The 22,589-nt window shown below is 44.4% G+C and overlaps 1 protein-coding gene across 1 annotated transcript in view; it reads right to left on the bottom strand.

Moving 5' to 3' along the window:
* Positions 1-22,589, bottom strand: part of greb1l (GREB1 like retinoic acid receptor coactivator) — a 70,071-nt gene that overhangs the window by 33,405 nt on the left and 14,077 nt on the right. Inside the window, exon 2 of the mRNA XM_088918054.1 lies at positions 1,817-1,909. The gene's annotated coding sequence lies outside the window, so the exon portion shown is untranslated. The remainder of the gene's footprint in view (positions 1-1,816; positions 1,910-22,589) is intronic.

Below are 22,589 nucleotides of genomic sequence, written 5' to 3' on the forward strand. Positions count from 1 at the left end.
ATGCTATAGTAACAGAAACAAAAAAGGCTCTTCTTCCCCTTGCAACGCCCACAGCCCAAACCATGAGCTCCTCCAGCTTCCCCGCAGTGTGAAAAATACACCAGGAATTTTAAGTTTCGTTCAAGGTTAGAAGGGCTGTGCTTCCGTGCAGCACCATACTCCACGAGGAAAACGGGAACAACAACAGGACTGAGCAGAGCAGCCAAGACGGGATTTTTTTCTGGGGGGCTCGGCCGCACGACTTCGTCTTTGCAGCAGCCGCTCCCCGAGACGCTGGCTGTCTAAATCGCGCCCTGCTCGGTGGTGGCCGGCGGGTGCTGCGCCCCCCCGGCGCGGCGGCTCAGGCGAGAAGAGGGAGGAGGGGGGGTCGGGAATGAGAGGCGCCGGAGCGTGTGCTCTGGAGCGGAACGCTGCTCTCCGGCACGCGCCGCCTCCCTGGGCGCCTGACCTTTGGCAGCTCTCCCCGGGAAGGGCAGGGCCCCGGGCAGAGCCCCATTCTCATTCCGAACGGCAATTAACCGCAGGCGTGTGCTGGAGAGGGGCAGCGGGGGGCCGCCAGGGCGGAAGGTGGGAGGGGGAGCTTCCCTTCAGAGCGAGTCAACTGTAGGCGTGAAGGACTATCCGCTCCTACTAACACAGACGCAACTGGCAATACAATTGTACCATTTCTCATCCTCATCGTCCATCTACAGCCGACATTCACAGAATGAGGCATGCATAACCATTTGGGTTTTTAAAATAAAATACACGGTTGTCCCCTCAAGAATCCTGTACCTACTACGTTGTTTAAAGTTTCTACACAGGAATTTTATCCTGCAACAGTGTTTTATGCTATTTTAGACTTAAAAGCCACAGAGCAGTCAACAGAAAACGGATGCAGTGCTTCATTATTTTTAAATTCTAATCTAAAAGAGCAGTGCATCTGAAATAACTCCTGAAGGTCGTTTCTAATCCTAATATGTTTACCATCAGCAGCAGGAGATATATGGAATAAATGGAGATTTTATTTGGAAGCCTGCAAAATCTGTGAAAGACTTGCGAAAAAAAAGGCATATCTTCCTCCAGAGAAAAGAACAGATTAGCTGTCACTACTGGTGCGTTGACCAAGATAAGCTGCTTTACACAAAGAGACTGCAGTCCTTTTTCAATGTGGAAAGAAAGAAAAGAAACTCCTGGGAGCTCTGAGGGCCTGCTTCTCTTTTGTGACAGCCTCAAAGCACAAAAGCGCCGTGAGCCTCTGTGCTGAGCCACTTGAAGTAACATTCACCCTCCTCCAATTGTTGTGCACTGACTTCGGAGAGCTGTTACTAGAACCCGACACGAAGAAAAACTGCAGTTTCTCCCTCGCACCACCTGGCCTCAAACTACAGAGAGGTCTCCAGAATCCTCAAGGTCTCCTTCTCCCTCGCCGGCTCCATGCTCCAGGTGATTTCAACAAAAGGGTCCCTGAAAAGCTGTGGGCGGCATGACTCAATAGCGGTAAACTGAACCGGGGCTGCGGCCATAACTCTGCTTTAACAGGAAACTCCTGCTCTGCCCTCTTTCATAAAAGGAAAAAAGCCCGATTCACCACGGTATCAGCAGCACGTCTCCTACTTCTAGATGACCGGTGGAGAAGGTCTTCATAAAGATCTCTGAGACCTGCTTTGCTTCCAGTGCTTTGAACTCAAAAAATACTTCAACTCTTACGAATTACACTGACAATCTTACAAAAAGAAGCCACTGTAAGTCATTATATAAAAAGTCATTATTTTGCAAGTCATAATAATAAACAATAAGTTCCTTCACAAAGACTTGCATCCCCTCAGAGTCTTACCTTACGTGTTGATCTTAACCTTCTTGGAACATATTCACCTCCTGCCCATAGTGCGCGGTAGTGCTGTCCTCCTTGTTAACAGAACTTTAGCGCCTGCAGAGAGAGAGAACAGAGCTCATGAGCAAAGTGAACCCATCCAGCTCAGGGCCAGCTCCAGCCCAGAGAAAAGGCCCTACCCACTGCCATCTCCAGATTCTTCCGCACTGTCTTTTAAAAATAAATCAATGTATAGAAGAGGTCACTGCTTAATACATATACACATCTGCCACAACGAAAATGAAAAAATGATCAAATGAAAAGATCGTAATCAAGAACAGTGTAATAACAGTGCTGTACAAGATTCGGCAAAAGAATACTGCTTTAAACGTCACTTAATGCTCACATAGAACAGTTTAATATCTGTCCGCTTTTCTTTGAAGTTACTTTAACCTTAGATGTAAAAAAACTGTCAACACAGTGCATGTTATATTTTTGGTTAAATGTTTTCCATGTGGACATAATAGATCTTTTCTGCAAATATTTACGTCTTTTTTTCGAAGAATGAATACTTTTGGAGGACTAAAAAAGCAGATTACACCTGAAGGTACACAGGAACAATTACAGATGAGAGGAGGTGACTTGGCCCATCCAGTTCATCTGGCAGGTAGTAGCTAATTGATCTAAGGGTCTCATCCAGCCATTTCCTGAAAGAAGCCAGGATAACTGCTTCCACAACATGGCTGGGCAGCTCGTCCCACATCCCCACAACACTGTGGGCAAAGAAATGCTTCATCTGCTCCATTTTAAATGCACTTTCACAGAAACTGGAAAGGTAATATACTGTACATATTCCCATTTTACAATTAAAAATGTTGAGGTGTCTGCCTGCCTATGCATTAATAAGATGATCATTAACTGATCAGTCATCACCACATCATGGGGAAGCCACGACTCACCTCAGAAAAAACATGCAACCTACACTTTAGTTCACAGCACACCTGCAGAGCAGTTTTACAAAGACTCGGCACAACCCACAACAAAAACTCACGCACTTTCACTGCTGTTATCCCAAACTACTTCACAAAGTCAATAAAGCAATATGATGTCACCAGTAATATGAACCTCACGGTGTGATCATTACAGCTTCCCAATCACATTTCGGGTAAGTCTTTTAAAATGTCACAATTCACAAAATGCCAAGAAAATCTAACTGTACAATTGCACAGCTGTACAATCCAAGTGTACTAACACTATCAACACTCTTCACAAAAATGTTAAGCCATCCCAATAGGATTCAGCTCCGCACATTCACAAACACCAGCAGCAGCTTACAGAGACTTGGAAAGAAAAGGGGGTTCCGAATATTCTCCTCCTGACCGCCATCACTTCAGGCCAGAAAGAGCCTGTCGACCTCTCGACAAGATCCCTGGGCTGCTTTTAGCGCTTATTCTGACAATCTGAAATGTCAAGTTCTCTCTACACAATTTTAAGGGCCGATTGAAGATTTCATCTCATTGGCTAGGCATCAAACAAGCAATGCGATCCAGACAACTTCTACGCCGTATGGTGTCATTTACTTACAGTAAACAAGATTGCAATTACGAGCATTAATCTTGGCTGTTTAAATACTGCTGAGTGAATTTAATTAACCTACACTATTAGCCTGCATAAAAACAACGCATAGTTTACACACTGACAGCATACTGCCAAATGTACTTACAGATGAGTAATTGGAGAAGATACCTTAAATGCCAGTAAAATGCATGAAGATGTTTTAATATTCTACATTACTAAATTGTTGTAGGATGCTTTTTAAAAAACTACTGACAAGGAAAAACAAGGGTCTGAAAAGACAGCTTAAGGTGGGGACTATCATTGTAAAATGAACATGCTTTTAGAAATGTTTACATTTTAACTTGATATCCGACAGGCTAGCCTGTTTCCAGTGGAGGAACTATCACTATAACCAGGAGCACACACCTGATACCGTAACTGTATTTTCCACAACTTGCAAACATACAATCGAATCATGCTCCAAAGGGAAGAGTATCTTTTTTTGCCAAACTACTGTAGTTTTGTTTTATTCAAATGTATTCCAAAGTTTCAGTTGGAGATTGGAGGCTTAATCACAAATCCTCCAAAATTAGTAGCCCCCAAGATTTGAAAGAGTAGAAACTGATGGGAAAAGCTCATTACAGCCACTGTGAGGTGTCTGCTCCCTATTATCTCCCCAGAGGTACCATTCAACATCTTAATCTTCTGAGGGACAGCATCTGTTAAGCACAAAACAGGAAAGAGGAGGGGGGGTAATCACGCATTTGTCCCATTAAATGCATATCAATCTTGAAAGGAATGAAAAAATTAACATGAGCAGATTTAATCGAGAATCAAAAGCGCATTTTTGACAATCTAATTCTGCTCAGTTTAAATTCCTCCATCAGCTTTAAAACACGTTTGAGTGGTTGCACCAAGTTCACAGAGTCGGAGGAAAGGAAAGAAACCCCTTCAAGCACCCCCCCTGAAAAAAAGCTTTCCCAGGCGAGCAGCCCGGAAGGCTCTCCCCCTCCTCCTGCTCAGAGCCCGCCGGCAGGAGGAGCTCACTCCCGCCAGCCTCAGAAACGCAGCAGGCCCGGCTGATGCAGATGGCCAGGGAGGTCAAGCCTCAGTGCCCCTCTAAAGACCACAGAGGCCTTGATAAAGACGCGGTAACCCAATCTCAATGGCTCCTCTGCCCCAGCCTCAAGTATCCGCTTGCCTCACACTCACACGCTGCCTACTAATAATGACATTTTGGGTGTCTTTTAGTGTAATTACTCTGCAGGCAAACGACTACGGCTCCAGGCAGAAGAAACCACACATTCTCCCTCCTTCTATCCTGGCTTCTCCTTCTTTTGTTTACCCCTCCATTTGCATAATTGCTTGGGTCCAGAAAAGACAAAAATGAAATTTCATACCTTTCCAGGGAGAATTTCTCTCCGGATCCATTTGACTTTACTTTTAATATCATGCTCTGACGCCATTACACATCACATGCGACACACATGGAGCGCACAGGAAAAAAATATTGAAAAGCCACCCTGTAAAGTAAAGAATGACTGAGCCATTCTATCACCTGCAACAAATCACTACTGTGAAACCTCGAATTGCAGGACTTGAAAGATACGAATCCAGGTAAAATCCTCATACTGTTACTTTGTTTTACATCAGAGGTGACAAGCTCAGGGAGGGCAAAAACCAGCATGCCCTCCAAAACCTGAAATCTCTCTCGTGTTGCATGCCAAAAACAGGTCTCACTCAGGTCTCAAAGCCATTAGCACCTCCTTATAAAAACAGGAGCCTGAAAGCCTCAGCTCTCAGCACATTTACTGTACCTTCCATGCCACGCAACAGTCCAGACTCTTCCTGTTAGCTCTCGCCAGCCAGAGAAACAAGCCCTCCAACAAGAGAAAGAGAAAATCCCAAGTGCCACTCTCAAGCGCTCACATCCACTGTGGCAAGCACCAGATAAAAAACACAAACTGCGGTTCTTGTTACTAGAGCTCTTCTGGCCTGCTCTCACCCAGCTCGGCTCGTGATCCTCCTCAGTTTGTGACAGAGTTCTTGTTCCTGATGCAAGCAGGAGGAAACCTCTACTCATCAATCCACCACACCGCCTGCTCTCTATCCCTCTCTCACGACACACACACACACACACACACACATCCCCCCCTCCCTCTTGTCCTTCCTCATTTCCACCATTTGCTCCAAAGAGGAGTTCACTTGGGACTCATCCATCTTGCCAGGCTCCGCCCCCCGCAGTGACAGATGCTCTTAGAGGACCATACTGCTGAGTGAACAAAGGAGCACAACATCTCCTTCAGCCACACCAGCGAGCAACAGGCACAAACACAGAAGGCGACCCCACAACATCAGCAGAAAGAACACGGCTCCTGACAGATTGCAGGACCATAAATCTTCGTCCCCAGCCTCCCCCCTCATCCTCATTTCTTTTTATGGGGCCAATTTAAGCTGGCATCCCAGGCGATATTAGAGTGCTATCAGAGGAATGCAGAGTCAAAACTTGCACCTTGTCTCATGGACTTGCACCATTCCACAAACAAATGCTGCCCGCGCTCTGAGAAGCCCAGCGCTGGCAATAAATGTGGTTTCTCAATGGCCCATCTGGTACAGGAACTTGTGAGGGTTGCATTGTTGGGACGTATCAGAGAAGCCCCCGCAGAAAGACAGACAGCGAGACAAGCTATCTGGCCTGAACCTTTTCTTCAAGGGCATCCGAGGTTTTCCGTGGAGAAAAATGGCAAGAGGGACAATGTCAATGGCTTCTCCATTGACAATCCGAACACTATTTCAGTGCTAATAATTTGGTTTTCAGAAGGTAATAACTCCCAGAGGGGTAAAAGGAAAAGAGCAAGAAAGACAGTTTCAGCTGCTGAGCCTTCTTCAGGCGTCTCCAAGTCAAGACTGACGCTGTGTCCAGACTGCAACACCCACCTCCAGTGTTTCTAAAAAGAAATGAGTGAATGTGGCTGGCATTCCACTTTGAGCTCCACTTTCTCCTCAAGGAGCCTGAACTGAAAATGCCAAGGCTGAAAATCATTCGGGGACATCTGACTTCACCATGTAAAAACACCTTGCCAGGCAGCACAGTCATGAACAGGAGGTATTTCTTTACACAAAGGGTGGCAAGAGTGTGGAACAAGCAGCCCAGCCATGCTGTTGAAGCTGATAATCTGATAACCTGGCTTCTTTCAAGAAGCAGCGGGGTGGGTCCTCTGGTCAACTAGCTATGAACTGCCCAACAAGCTAACTGGCCTCTTCTCTTTCTCACACTCTTCAAGTGCAAGGACTCTTCAGCAGAATGCTTTACAGGGGCTGACTTGCACGTTCTGTTTGAGATTATTCAAATGAAATCCAGTGGTGCTACCACACACCTGGTGAGATAATTCCTCCAAGAATCTCCCTTGCAAAAAGTGGAAAATCAGAGACAACATAAGCCAAAGCAGTATTCACACTCGGCACATAATGTCACTCTCCCATCTCAGATACTAGGACATACACTCTCACAACCCTGTTAACTGCTCTTGGGGTCTGTTGAGAAGGGACTCGTATACATTTAAATATTTCAATTTGTTCAAAATGGCAAATTCTTCTCTCAATATCTCAAGAGAGACTAAAATGAATAAATGATTCTTAAAGAGTAAAAAAGTTTTAAAAATATAGGTGTTATATAAGACTTATAAGGAGGTTTACTTAGAAATGGCTGCTACAGGCTATTATACTTCATAAAAATCTGTTTTGTTACAAATACCATGCCCTGTTTATGAATAGTGTGCTTTTTTGGGTTGGGTTTTGGGTTTAGAAATTACCACTTTAATCAGTAAAGAATAAAGTGTTTCGTTAACATTAGCTAAAATAAAAGAATATCACAATAAATGTATAGTAGATATAACAACTGAAATGCTGAAATATTTATGACTAAAAATATAAATTCCTTTTTCAGATTTGTCTTTAGAAGCATTTCCAATTAATACTATGAATTAATCAGCCACACAGTTAAGATTAAATATTCTGACTAGTTCATTGCAACTGTTTTCAAGTAACAATAGACTGGAGTCATCCTTTAAATCTTTGGCTACGTTATCAAAAGAGAAACAAAGGCCTAATCAAAGAAGATGGAAACATGTAAACAACAAGCATTTCAAGAAGATAAAACATTTGCAATATTACCACACTCAGACAGCTTTATTTATTTTTGAAGGGCACAAAACCCATGACATTGACACTGCAACATAAACCTCTTTCCTCGGAAAGAATTGTGAAATACCACCAGCTCCCTGCAACACAATAGAACTGGCTGAAATGTAAAACTCCACCTCCTAGTCATTCACCACAATAACAAGCCAGGCCTTTTGCCTTCAGAAACAAAAGGATTTATCTTTTATACTGTGACCAGGTTTAAAAGCTCTAGATAGATGTAACAGGCGCGGACATCTCTAGCCAAAACTGCCTCATGCATGCTTTTTTTCTTTGCAATCAGTGTGCTGTGATTCAGAAGAAAACACACAGTAAAGTGTCATCATATTGTCAATTTGTTTTCCTGGAAAGATCATGGACTGAGTTGCCTTACGTCTTTAAGAACTCAATAAAGCACATTCAGTTCTCTCTGAACAATGGGAGGTCATTTAAAATGCTCAGTCAAAGCCTTATTAGGTTTTTTAAATGAATGGTGCTCTTATCATCCACGTGCACATCGAAGCCTGGTGTTGTGAACCGAGTCCGACGTTTTGAGTGAAGAACTTAGTTTTGAACCCATTTTCTCTTTCCTCTTTTAGGGACACAAAGCAGATAAAAGTTACAATAACCAACACTGGTGCTTTCAGTGCAATCAACAAAGCAAGAGATTAACATTTGATGGAAATGTTTAACTTATACAATGTTGGCAGTACACACTGCTGACTTCGCATACATTGTCCAAAGCCTCTGTTTCATCAACTGAACAAGACTGCAGAGTGACTCTTTGGCCTCCCAGCTGAGAATGTTCTAGAGGAAGATCAAAGCAGTTCCACGCTAACAGATAAAGAAACTGGAACCCCACATGACTGCTTCAGATAGGAGCAGGAACCAAACACTGTGCCTGCTCAGACTTTATCTCCAACAGGCGGGCGACAAGCAAGGGGAGAACTTGTTCATCAGTTAAATCTAAATTTGGTATAAAATCCTGATAACAGCTTGGAGGATAAAAATCTTACCCAGGCAGTCTGAGTCTCTTTCAAAAAAATCCGATGGATGTCCTGAGATCTCAAAGTGGTCTCTCTACATGTAACAACTGGACAGTCAATCAATCAGGGAAAAATGCTAAGAATTTACTGAGGGGCACAGACCAGGCAGGTAGGCGATATACGTCAAGCAGGCGCTTTTGCATTTGATTACAGACATGAAAGGGGAAATCTGAGGACAAGGTGGGGGAATAAAATGAAAGACAGGTCATGGGCAGCAGCTGGAGGAGAGAATGGACTGCGCATGTAATAAGGAGGACAACAACCAGAAGTTAAGGAAAGCTAGAGAGGGAGAAAGGTACCATAGGGTGGAGAGGGCTTTTCCTGAGCTCAGCTCTGCCATGGGAGCTACCCTTGAGTTCCCCGGAATCCCAGAGTCCGGGAGGACTGCAAATACGAAGGGTAACCCTAAATCCCGAGTACGACTCAAGCCCCAGAGAGAACCGGATAACAGACCGGAGAAGAAGTCGAGGGGCACGCACCTAGACTCTGAAACAGAGCTTCTTTTTAAAGAGCTTGAAAACAACTCTAAAGGTCAACTTCTTTTTCAATGCTGAAAATCAGAGGGACAGAATGTAAAAGCAATTAAAACCCTCCCTCTCTCGCACAGATAAGAAAGCACAAATAAAGGCTGCAAGCCCAGCAGCCACGCACTGCCTGAGCGTCTGAGGCAGGGAGGAATTTCCTCCAAATAACTTGCAGGAATGTCAGTAAAGCCTTTCCTTCTCAGCCTCATTAAATGATGCTGAACACATTTTCAACACTGTCATACAGACACAGACATTTACAAGGGGTAATAAGTTGCTTTGTTAAAGTCTAAATGTTCTTAATAGATAAATGTTAAAATGAAGAAATTCTAGCAATCATTCAGGATTCATGATTTGATCTAACAATGAACTATTCTTACATGTAGTCTAGTCCTCAGAACCTAGGTAATGAATACAATTGAAATTTAAGACTTTTCTCTTGTTTTTACTAAGCTTAATCGAACACTGGCACAGCTGTGGAGGAGGTTTGCGACAGGAGAGTGCAAAAATGCACAGCTTAGTATAATGTACTGTAAAGTGCTCTCCTGCCACCATCACTCAACCAAAAAAACGATAATTCAAGTGTCGAGAACAACTAACATTCCCTAAGGGTCTCAGTCACTGGCGGATGAAAAGAGCCACGGTCATTTGCTAGCAGGGTGGCAGTCCATGGTCTAATTTCCTTATAAAAGCCCGAGACTACCTGCTGAGCACTGAAGTGGAGATCACACTAGGGAGGATACCAGATGACCGCTGAAGCTACAGAGGCTTCTGCCGAGCTAGCAAAACAAAAGGCAGCATTCCAGCTGAAAGCCATTGCTGGAGTCAGCGCCAGAGACGCCAGGGTGGTGAATAGGTGCAGAGAGAATAGCTGTGGGACTCTAAAGGGGTAACAGAGGGTTTAAGGAGGCAGAGGGGGGGTAAGGGGGGGTTGTGGAAGACAAAAGGGGGATTTGGACAGATGAAGAAGTCATCATCATTAAGCCACTGGAAGTTTACTGTCCAGTTATAAAACTCATTTCAAAATCAAATTTTGCAGGACAATGGTTGCTGATAGTGGGCTGTATATCACACTTGTATTGCAGCCAATTCATTAAGGCTCCATGAGCCTTTGTCCCCCAGCATAGCAGGTTTAAACAGTGACCTCGCAGTACACTCTGGAGTAATCAGGATGGGTTTAAGGGCAAGGCATTTAACCTTAAACTAAAGCCCGATTTCAAACAAAGGTCAGAACAACCTATTAACAAAGCTTCTTAAATAGCCCCCATTACATGCGTTTCCAATGTGAATATATGCTGTAAAATCTTTTCTGCCCTCTGTCATAATAAGTCCGATTTGCCACTGCCTTTTAAAACCCTCACGTTGCACAGCAGCACATGAACTGCACGTCGTGTGGGCGAAACACAGCTGGGTTCGTTATTTCAATAAACAACATCGCAAACGACAGAACTGCTGCTCGGGGACACGAGCTTTCTCCCAGAGTAAAAGGTAAATTTTACGGAGGAATTCACCAAGTTATTTTTTCTTATTGAACTGAAAGTCCTGGGCACACGGGCCTTGAAGGTGCTCATGAGACCGCAGAGGTCTGCTCGGTAGGACCCCAGGTCTCGTTAACTCCAGGACGAGCTCCCAACACTGCTTCCTCATGCCTGAACACGGCACTGGAAGACACGGAGCCCCTCTTACAGGGAAAGGTGCTCCAGGATCCTCTGGGATGAAAAGCACTCTGGAAATATGCATACAATTCTTATCATAACTTAATCTATCCTACGCTTACAGAGAACCTGGAGACATGGATTTAGGAAAAACAGAAATTGCTGAACTTAAAGAGTTCTTTGGATAAGCAGGAGTGGTAAAGGACGCAAGCGAACTAACACACGGGACAGCGGATTTAGGTTTTCTGAAGAGAAATTCTCAAATTACAAGTATTAAGCACTCAGGGTAAATGCTTGTCTTGCCTCCGGCTTAAGAACTGGTTAATGGACAGGAAGCACAGGAAATATAACGGGTCAATACTCGGATCAGGGCCATGCAGTTAGTGGAGTACCACAAGGATCTGGGGCATTAAATATTTCTTATTAATTTGGTGGATGAAGTGACATTACACATTACCTTTGTACTCACTTATACAAATGAGCATTCTTCATAACATAAAACAGGAAACATGGCACCTGAAAACATTACTTATGAAGAAGAATTATGCTGACAAACCATTTACACCTGGACAATAAAATTGTCAGGATATGTGACTAATGTAGATTTTAAATCAAGGAATGTTATGCTAATGTACTATTTACAGTGTACTTAGTACATTCTACTTCTTTATAATGTGCTACTGAGACTCTCATGTAGAATATTGAAACAATTTTGGTTACCATTATTACAAAAGATACAGCTGCTCTGGAATCAATACAGAGAACAGCAACCAGATAAGCTCGCCAGTTAAAAAGAAGATCCTACATTCAAGAAGAATTTAATCTTGTTAGCCTTAAGCAGACAAGACTGTGAGGGCACCTGACTCAATTACTCCAATCCTCGGGCATGGATACAGTGAACCCAGTGGACTCCAGACTCAACACTGGAACAGAAACCAGAGGACGCAAGAGGGAATTATGGGGAAGTACGTTTAAAACTGTGTCCAGGCGGCGGCTATTTTTTATGGGAATCTGGAACAAGCTACCCTGCCATGTTGTTGAGGCAGACAACTTGGCTTCTTTCAAGAAATGACTGGGATGAGGGTCTTGGATCAATGAGCAACTTGCAATCAAGTGAGTTCCACGGGCCAGGAGGCCTCCCTCCTCTCTTGTGGCCTTTCTTGTGTTCTTACAGAAACAGCCCCTCTGAGCCACGGCGAAGGCACCACTTCTGCTCTTTTCCCATCACTGCCGGGACTGATTACTATCATTACTATCATACCTGCCTCCTCCCAGTGTTAGCTTAACCTTTCGGACAGGCTGATCAACAGGAACATGCCACCAGGAACAGAGAGGTCAGCGCGACCTTGCCTTCGCCAGCATTCCAGCAGTATGTACTCAGAGCCCTGTTACAGGCCCATCCCGGCAGCCCTAGGAGAAGGATGTAAAACACCAGGGCCAAAGCCAGCTCTTCTGCAGCTGAATCAAGAATAGTCCCGGTGCCTCAGCAGTCTCTCATCGGACACTTTCTCTGCGGTGGCTGACTTTGCTCTGTGGCGCTTCTATACTCCAATGGCTGGAGAGGTGTTGAGAACTCCCAAGCCCAGACCAGAGAATCACGGCTTCAGATCCCAGCCAGTGCCGTATGAAATGGTCTCCTCTGTGTCACTCTCTCAGTGAGTTTGTTCTCAACTGATTCACACATTTAAAAGGACTCAACAATGTTCATGGCAAACCCAAAAGCCATTCTATGATTGATGTTTCCACAGAAAAGACCAAAGAGTCAAAGAGTTCAAATATCACTTATTGTTCAGATATTTAATAGCATTTAAAATAAACAGAAATCACAGTTTATCATGAATATCTCAAAGACAGTTTACAAAAACGTCTACTGATAACAAAAAAAAAAAACAACGGGCTTCTGTTATTCACATAGGCCTAATGTTTAAGAATATACTTCGACACAAAGTGTCAATCTGGAGAATACTCATCTAAAAAAACAAAGGCAACCAATTTGGGTTAACAATCTTCTACACTTAACCCCTGTTCCTGATTTCTTACACCCAAGTGTGAGAGGACGACACACTCATTAGACTGAGCAGAGCACATGCAAATTATCACCATAAAAATCAGCAGAATGCACAGTGAGATGGGCTTCTCGAGAGAGGACTCACAGTCCCGGTCACCGCGACGAGGAGCTGTCAGCCCTGACGAGCTCCTCGCACTGACTTCATCAAACAGAGGGAATGTCTGTCAGTGAAACCTTGACAGAGGCAAACCCACCACTGACTTGCTAAACCCTGAGAAGAAAACAGTAACGGAGCTCAGTCATAATACGTGCATATGCCTGCAATTTATTTACAGCGATGTCTTTCTTTTTCGGACAAACGGATTCAGTAATAAATGCCGACGCTTTGGGTTTGTTGCAGAAAACCGTTAACCGTCCTTCTCATCCCGCATCTGCTGAATCAGAAGTCCATCTGTGTCAACTGCGGTCGTGTTCTGGACGCTCAGCTGCTGTCTGCAATCAGTTAAACCTGCAGCACGCTTTAACAGCGTCCTGCGAGGAGAAGATAAAATAACGACACCGAGCTGCGAGAGCCCCTCTGCATGTACAGTGGTACTGAATAAATATTTCCAGAATGAATACTGCGGGAATATCAGTGGCTGAGATATGGAAGATTCTGCAGTTACAGAGGGGGAGAATCATCTCTCCTACATACAGGTCGGAAGAACACGAACAAATGCCCAGCAAAGCCATTCAAACCCAAGGCAGGTCTCTGGATTAGAGATTAACAACTGTAAAATGAAACCAATGAACACATTGCTCAGCAGTTCTACCTTCTCAGAATCTCTCTGGACACAAAAGCAGGAAGACCATAAGGGCATGAGTTAAGAGCCCCCCAAACTCTCTATTAGATGACACTGCCTTTTGATTGCCAGTTAAACCTTCTATTAACTCTTCCCCAGAGCGGAGAGAGAGGGAGAGCTCTCTGCGGCACAGTTCAGGCAGGCGTATTTGTCATGGTTTGTAAAAGGGGGGTTCAAAAGCAATGTTTCATCCGACGCGCATCTCATCACAACATTATGCTTATCAGATGGCCGGTGCAATTCAGGGTCAAGATCAGCTGTATGGTTTACAGGAGGCTTTTGTTAGCGGTTACCATCAGATCTTAAAATTGAGGATTGAAGGAAGGGAAAGGTTAAATGTTAAGTGCCCAGTCCTGAGAGTCACATTAGGACCTTAACAGACGCTACAGGGAGGTTTTTCAAAGAATAACATCTATTGCTGATCGACCTACATCGAGAGAGTGACTGACATGTAAAACATTTGCTTCACTGTCCTTCACATTACCATTAATGGATCCGCAGTAAATTTGAAAGAAACCACCACAATTTTTTCAAGTTTGCAGATCACTGGGGCCATGCTAATTATTCATCAGGATACACTGCCATAATACAAGAGTTAAACACTGAAGGAAACGGAACTGAATGACGTACATTCATTGTAAGGAGAAATGAAATAAAAGCAAGCACTGAAAATGAATACCTCACTCGCATCTTCTTCAGAAAACAGCCATCTATTCTTCAGTAAAGACCAGCAAAACAAAGGCTAATAACTACATAGAATCATTCATAGAATCAATTTCTGTGATAAATATTTTCAAAACTGGAGGCAGGTCTCCACTGTAAGTATCTTACTGAGGCATGCGCGCTCGCTCTTTTTTATTGGCGAGTCCTCCCATCTCTATTATAACTCCCACTGAGACAATACCCTCAATGTGAACTATGCATGCAGTGCCTAAGAGGATCCCCTCTGCTCTCTCCCCAAAGGGAACAAAGCCAACTTGAATGGAGTTTAACAGATGAAGTGACACCTTGACAAAGACGTTCCTTCATGACCAGAGGAAAAGAATCCCTTTCTCACTTCCTGCGAAGACAGGAGGCTGTCTTTATCCATCATCCCCTCTTCCTGACCCTTCCTCCCCCAGCCGCCACATCAGCACAAGCCAGTGACAAGACGCTGGCAGTGGGGGCTGTCCTCACTGATGGATAAGAGGCCTCCCCGCGCCTGGCTCTCAAACCATTCAGACCTCCGCAATTGACCATCTCTGCCCCAGGGAACGTTCGGCACAAAAGAAAGGCAGTACACAAAGACAGTAGGCCTTCTTTCAAGAGAAGGCGGTTAATCATAAATCAGCTCAACTCATTTTCAAGGCCCAGATTTCGATGGGAACAATAAACTGAATCTGTTTGTGCAGGCATCTGCAGTGCACATGCAGGGAATTCCACACCTCATCGTAAAAAAAAGGGTGAAAAAGTCATCTTGCAAGACCAGGATACAAATGCAACTCTGCAGATGCCCAGACACAAGCCAGCCAATTCTGAAAGCACCAACAAACATGAAAAATGCTTTGCCTGCCACCATATTAACAATTCAAAGCACTAAACACAAAAGGTGCCGACAAACTTAAAAAATACACCAAAAATCCAACCCTATTATTTCAGAGCCCCATAAGAACACATGGAAGGTTACCAACAAGAGCAGGACTTTCAGCCCATCTAAACCAGTGGCTGACTGGTCCAAGGATCTCATCCAACAGTTTCTCAAACGGAGCCAGGAGATCAGCTGGGTAGTTAGGTCCATATTCTCACAACCTTCTTGGTAAAAAAGCAGCTCTTGCTCTCATCTTTTAAATGTGCGTCTGTTTAGTCTGCACCTGTGCCCTCTGCTTCGTGTTTCTCTGTTCACTGCCAAGTTCAACACAGAAGCAGATCGAGCGCTCGGAGCCGGTGAACCTCTAAGCACAAACAGTGCGAGGCGCACAACACAAAAACACAATCATTGCCCGCCAGTGCATTTTAAAGCGCTCACCTTTCACAACAGTGGGGACAGACAGTCAGACACATGGGAGGGACACATTTGGTTTCCCATGGGTTGCTCTGCTTTTTCCCCAGCAGTTAAAAAGATATTTTTTAAGACTCCGGGTGCCCCAGTTTCCTCCCTCAGTCCGAAGACACGCTGATGGGTAAGACTGGCTCTGGTGTGAGTGAGTGGCGTCCCGTCCAGGGTGTACCCCCTAGTGCCCATTGTCTTTTTTCATTTAAAAAAGCTTCTTTTTTTAATGGCCTTGGAATGGTACTGCACACTGGGGTTTCCAGGATTAACTCCAACACGGAAATCCAAACATTTTTTCCCCACTTAAATATGGGATCCGTGATGGAGTGTTTAATCCATCACATTGTTCTGATCAGAGTGTCGCGGGTCTCATCCAGCATGCTCACATGTGGAAACACGCTTTTATTCGACGGGCTCTTCACAGACCCCTTTCATTTCAAGTCAAAGGCACTGCTAACTTTTTCCTCACTGGGTCAGGGTGGCTTTGCAGAATTTGAAAAAGCAATGTTCACATTATAAAAAAGTGAAAATCCTACTTATTTTTAAATAAGCCTTTTCTACAGTTTATTGAGCATGTCCAAGGAAAAGGGGGACTGACTAAGACACAAGAGACAAAATACTAGCAGCAGGAAAGCAGCCTGCTAGAGCTCAGGCTTCATAAAGCCGCCACACAAAGCCCTTCTATCTGAGGCAGCAGGCTGATACCGAAAGCTTAGCCTATTGGTCAGTATGCAGACCTTGAGCACTGTAGCCCTCCCTCCCTGCATTTCACAGGTAAATATTTGCTTTATTTCTTATCAAAAGAGGCTGCTGGGAGTCTGGGTTCTCTCCTGCAGCGTGGAGAGCACAGACTAAACACACAGACCCTGCAAATATTCTACAGCAGGGCGCTACCCACATCAAAGGCAGGCTGTCGATCGTCCACACTGGCCACGACTTTCCGAATTACTCTGGAGTCTTCCTGCCCACGGCGGGGTTTCCAGGACTAACTCAAACACAGAAATCCCAAGACTGTTCGCTTGCTTAAAAGTGTAACTGATGAAAAAGGCCTTCCTAAAACTCTGCAACTGAGAATCCCATTATATCCATGGTCGTTGCCGATGCTCCATGAAAAGAATATGAATGTCAAATGTTCACAGGGGGAGGAATATCTGCGGACCAGTGTTTTGGCAGGAAAAGTCTGAGCATTTGTGACTCAGTTAAAACAAGAAGCCGCATAAAGGTAACTGCGCAGTGCTTTTAACCTTAAAAATTCACATACATCTAAAAATGTAGAATTACTGGCAAATAAGGTTACCCAGCTGTCAGCTTAACCTCTCTTCCCTGTTATAAATATTATAATAATACCATTATAAACATAATGACTGTCATTTTTTAAACCTAGAATAATGGAAAAGGGCAAAAAGTACTTACTAGCATAGCACCCCCTTTGTCTTTCTAGATGAACTATTTGGGTAAAGTACGGTAAGGGTGGACACCAAGATGAAGCTTTTATCTTTGACAGCCCTAAGGAGACTCAGTTGTGAGACATGCTCTGAACCGATTTTAAGGTCATGCAAAAACTTCCACTTGGCATCTTCCTCCAGCTCCTCATGCAGCCAGGGCAGACAGCTCGCTGGCAGGCCCTGCGTGAACTCGGTGTGCCGGCGCGGAGGCCGGTAGTGGTCACCTCGCCCTCGCACAGCCTGTAACAGCCTGGGGCGCGTGACGCAGACACAGCCTGTACCAGGCCCCGGCGGAGATGGCACGCTGACCCTGGCCTGGTTAAGACTGAATCCCTCACCCTGGGCAGCCGTGTGCTGCGAGAGAGAGGAGCAGTTGACCTCTAGCGCTCAGCTGTTTCTAGTATGTTACCTCCTTACAGGAATCGCTATAGCGTCTGTCAGACAAGTTCTTGAAAATGCAGTGAGGACTTGCCATCATGTTTTACAGTATCTGAAATACCCTTTTTACTGTCGGCTCCTCATTTGGGCCTCCAAATGAATTTTCTTTTGCTTTAGAAATAATGTTTCACTAATAAAATCATCTTGCTTTTTTTTCCATTATATTTTTGGACTGCTGGATTTTTGGAATCGGCTTGTTTACAAAACTAAACTAGGACCAAATTTGTCACTACGAATATGAGAAGTGACTGGATAATTAATAAGAGATAAACTATGCTACAGTGCGAGTTTGAGGAGTGAGCACGATTTAGCCTTTAGCCCAGCTCTTGAAAATGTCTGGCATACAACTCCACAACATACCCCAACTTAAACAGCAGCTCTACACCACATGGGTACTTTTCAGAACCAAAACACATTTTGTATCATTTTTGCAGCAGATGGTTGTACCGGGACAGGGACTTCAGTATTAAAAAGACAGTGGTACTATTCCATGATATAAAGCAAAGGCAACAGGCTCTGTTTGTAATGTCACAATTTACTGCCCCTAAATTTAAAATGCAACACTAGCAAGGCCAAAGCCTGCTTACGAACTCCTCCCTCACAGCGCGGGAGTGAAGCTGGCGATGAGACTTCACTCACCCAGTCAGGAAACAGCAATGCAGAGTGAAGAGGGCTAGGCTTAGGATTCTATGGAAGCAACTCGGTGGTATAAAGATGTTTACAATTCTTGTTCTGTCTTTAGTGGGGCATGAGTGGAAAATATTCTGTATAGTTCACAGCACGACATTGGTCTTTGTACTTTGATAAGCACAAGTACAGTATATAACAGAACAGTCTGTTCAACGCATTGTTTTAAACACTGAATTATTTTTCTGAAGCTCAGAAGATATACAGCTGTTCATGGTTTGTAAACTTGACAGTTACACAGACATCACTTTAACATGCAGTTCAGTCTTTCTTCCAGAACCACAAAGGACTTCCATCTTCTTCAAAGAGAAACTATGTGTAACTGCACTCATTCACAAGGCAAGACTGCCTTAGATTAATTATTTCCTCAAGCTTCCATAAGTTATTTACAAAAGGTCAGACACTCGTTGACCAAAGCCTAAATGGGGAAAGGCATCCAAAGAAACACTGCATGCATCAAGCACCACTAGCTCAAACAAGAATAAATGACCTAGGAGGACCATCGAAACTGCAACCAACCTGCCTGTCAGTGCTGTTGTCATTTCGAGAAGATTCTTCACATATTCTTATAAAAAATTCAGCACAGGGAGGATACACTAATGGCATCCTTCCCATTTCTAGCCCTTTCATGCTATGAGGCCACAATGTTTCATCCAACTGTTGAAACCGTGCAAAACAGACTTGCAGCTCAGTAAGACCAGAACGTCTAAAAACGAATCCGATTTGGTTTGGGGTAGCCTTTGAATCTCACAGTTGTCCATTTTGATCTGAAAATGTCACAGTTCATCAGAAACCTTTTTGTGTTAAAACTCACAAATGCTTCTTTATTTTAAATACTTCTACATTATATAAATTAATCTGAATACTTCTGACCAATTTTCCCATTAAGTATCTGGCTAACTGAATTGCTGTGTTTTCCCCACAAGATAGGGCATATATACAAGCCAATACAATAATGTCTTTTATGCGTTTTTGACAACAAAAATGTTTATTGTACTTCATATGGCCTGTAAACATTTACTATGATACACACTGTGCATGCTTCTATTTTGGATCTGTAGCAGACAGAAGCTCGTAATAATTGCTGCCCTAAAATGCATGCATTCTTAACACACAAAACATTCAGAAACACTGTTAAGCAGGTTGAATTAGGCTTAAGGTACAGACACCTACAGCAATCTGCTACAGTTCATTCTTAAAACATCTCAACTGTGATGAGCTCTCTGTTGCCATTATTACTGGGTCATGAACTTATCATCACCCACTACTTATCCTCAGACACAGAGATACAGGTTTTGGTTGTGTGTTTTTTTAAAACATATTTGGCCAGACATGGAGAGCCAGCAGATCATTTTTCTAGACTCTAGGCTCTATATTTCTTTTGTTGTTAGTTATTTTTATGCAAGAGTCATTTGTCACTAAGAAACAAAGTTAGCAGCTAAGCTGTGGGCTGTAACCACATCTGTTTTGCCTCAGCATCTAGGCAAAGACAATGATTCTGCAAACTAACCGATGTCCCTGACTTGATCATGGTTTTTTCTGTAAGCAATTTGCAACTTCAGTGTTTGCTCTGAAAGTTTAACAGTGAATTGTGTAAGATGGCCACAGGCTGTTGGTTACGTACTTTTATCACTTTACAGAAAGAAAGTTCTTTGGGTTCTTTTGTGGGAAATGAGTGGATTCTCAAACTGAAGATAAAAAGGCCTCTCTGCCTTTAAGCCTCAGTGTTAAAGATAATCTTTGAAATAACAGGATGTACAGCTAACTGCACCAAACGTACAGTGCTAAAGAAGACTTCAAACAAAAGTCAAGGATTTAGTTAAACTGACTAATGCAAAATCCTTTCTGTGTTTTCTTCCCAAAGCCTAGAGTAAGATTTTGGAGTCTGGCATTTCAAACTCATTGCAAACTGCTAGGAACAGCAGCCTTGTCCAGATCAGAAAACCAGGCTGCCTTCGTAAGTCACATCTCAGCTCAAGACTGGAGCAAAAGGGTCACCTAGCTGCCTGCCGTCATAAACCGCAGGCTGGGAGTACATTCACAAATTCACACATAAGTGGAAAGCCACTACTGCCGAACCCAACGTCACGGTCAGCCTTTGTAGTCTTCAGCCAGCCCACGTCAGGGGAAGGGCTGTGCTGTTTGAAGTGAGCCACTGGGCCGTCTCCTGAGCCTGGAAGTGGCCATGAACCGCCACCCGCGGCAGCAAAACCATCCAGCCCTCCAACAGGAGCCGCTGCTCAGCTCCCACACCGCCTCCCCCACGCAGCTCCCACCCTGTCCCCCCACGCTGCTGGACAGGGTCTGGTTTCCGAGAGAAAATCCGAAACGTCTGCGGTTCAAACCTCAAATTCGTGTCAGCTCGGCCCTGACCCTCCTGCTGTCAGGTTGACAAAAAATCCCTAAAGCAAGGAAAAGCCGCGCTGTCGGAATCCAGATGAGGTAACAACCATCAGTACCCAGGAAGAGGCGACGAGACCGCCTGGATATTAGCCCAGTTCAGGTCAGCTCGGGTCAGCCAGGGCAGCCTGGCTGTGTGCGTCAGCGGTGCTCCAGGTCTGCACCTGGTCGGTGCCCTCAGAGTCAAGGTCACGGCTGTCAGCGACACTCGGGCCTGCGGGACAGGACAGCTCGGCTCCACCGCGCTGCTCAAGCACCTGGAGGGACCCAACCGCTCCGCAAGCACAGCCCTTTCCCCCTCTCCTGGTCTCGCCACTTGCACAGGTCATGAATCCTACAGCTGCGCGCTGCACAAGAAAGGACATTTCTGCGGCTCTTTGTCCTGAAGCGCTTCAACCTCGTGACACTATCTTCTTCCTCAGGGGCTCTAGCCAGTTTCAGTCCCACAGCTAGCTGGGCGCTTCGGGAAGAGCTGCTGCACAGCTGAACACCCGCGCAGGCTCCAGCTTCACTCTGGCTAAAGCTCCTTCCTGGCCGTGTTGAGTCTGGAGATCCGCACTCAAAAGCACAGAGTACGAGTTATTCTCAATTGGTACGAGCTAAAAGGGGTACGTCTTCACACATTGTGACTTGATTTCCTTATGCCTGCATCTTTAAAAGGTGAAAATTAAAGTTTAAAAGGGAAAGTTAGAGACGCTGTATGTTTAGGTCCTCTTAGGACCTCATATCCACCACTGCATTTCAGGGTGATCCCCTTTCACGACAGCGGGGACAGACAGGCAGACACGCGAGAGGGTCACGTCTGGTTTCCCACAACGGGCTGTATTCTTTCCCCAGCAGTTAAAAGGATCAAATCTACAGCCAGGTCTCCAGGTTTCCTCCCACAATCCAAAACTGTACTGGCAGGTTAAGTGGCTTCTGGGAAAACTGGTTTCTGGTGCGAGTGTGTGCGTGTGCTCTGCGCTGGACTGGCGTCTCATCCAGGGTGTAGCCTGCCTTGAGCCCATTGCTTGCCAGGATAGGCTGCAGATCCCCTGTGACGCTTAACTGGCACAAGCGGTTAGGAAACGGATGGAGGGAGGCTTGAAAATGAGCTTTTTCCATATTCTTATCGACCAGGCATTCTCTTCCAACATAGCCCTGTCTCATCAGTGCTGAAGACCTGATCAGGTAATTAGCCTTTTCATCAGTCAGCTCCTTCGGCTCTTCAGGAAACTTGGATGCTGCCTCCCCTGCTAACTTCACATCATGCAGGCTGCAGCGCTTTTTCCACAAGATGCTTGCAAATGCTCTTATCTTTACTGTACACATCTATATATGTGAACTTCGAGACATTTTTTCAATGTTCAGGTCCCACACTATAAAACTTTAAGTAACAACGGTATATTACAGGCAACTTCCACTCTGATAGTAGCCTCGTTTTTCTTTATAATAGAAATCATTAACATCAAATGTAGCAACAGCACTTTTGATTTGATCCTGTAGAGATGGCATTCATCTTCAGCACACGTAGCCACACCAGATTCTTCACCCTTTCTCATACGCTTAGGAACTTTCAGAATTGCTTTTTTAACCATTGTGCATACATTTTGAGAAATAATATATTTTAAATCACTATCCCTGTGTGGTGATACAATTTGCTGATAATGCAGTAAACTATACAACATGCGCAGCACTTAAAGAAAACATACGCTTCAGAGAGGTAAGGAGAACATGTCTAAAGACACGTTCGTTTGAATTACTTAAGTATAATGGGCTGCAGTAGATAAACAGTAGATAAACTCAAAATTCTCGTGTGGTAAACTCGCAGTGTTCAAGGGATTACTGTACCGCTTAACGGCAATGCTTTTAAAAGGCAAACGAGAAAAATCTGGTGCTTTTAAGCAAATGGCACCAGATCAAGGCACACTAAAGCAAGAGGTCACAGAATGATAACGTCTGGACGGGGAAAAGGGAGAGATATTCCATGAAAGTTGTTTAGAGAATT

Source organism: Atractosteus spatula, chromosome 6 (genome assembly GCF_055471065.1).
Source record: "Atractosteus spatula isolate fAtrSpa1 chromosome 6, fAtrSpa1.hap1, whole genome shotgun sequence".
Taxonomy (NCBI): Eukaryota; Metazoa; Chordata; class Actinopteri; order Semionotiformes; family Lepisosteidae; genus Atractosteus; species Atractosteus spatula.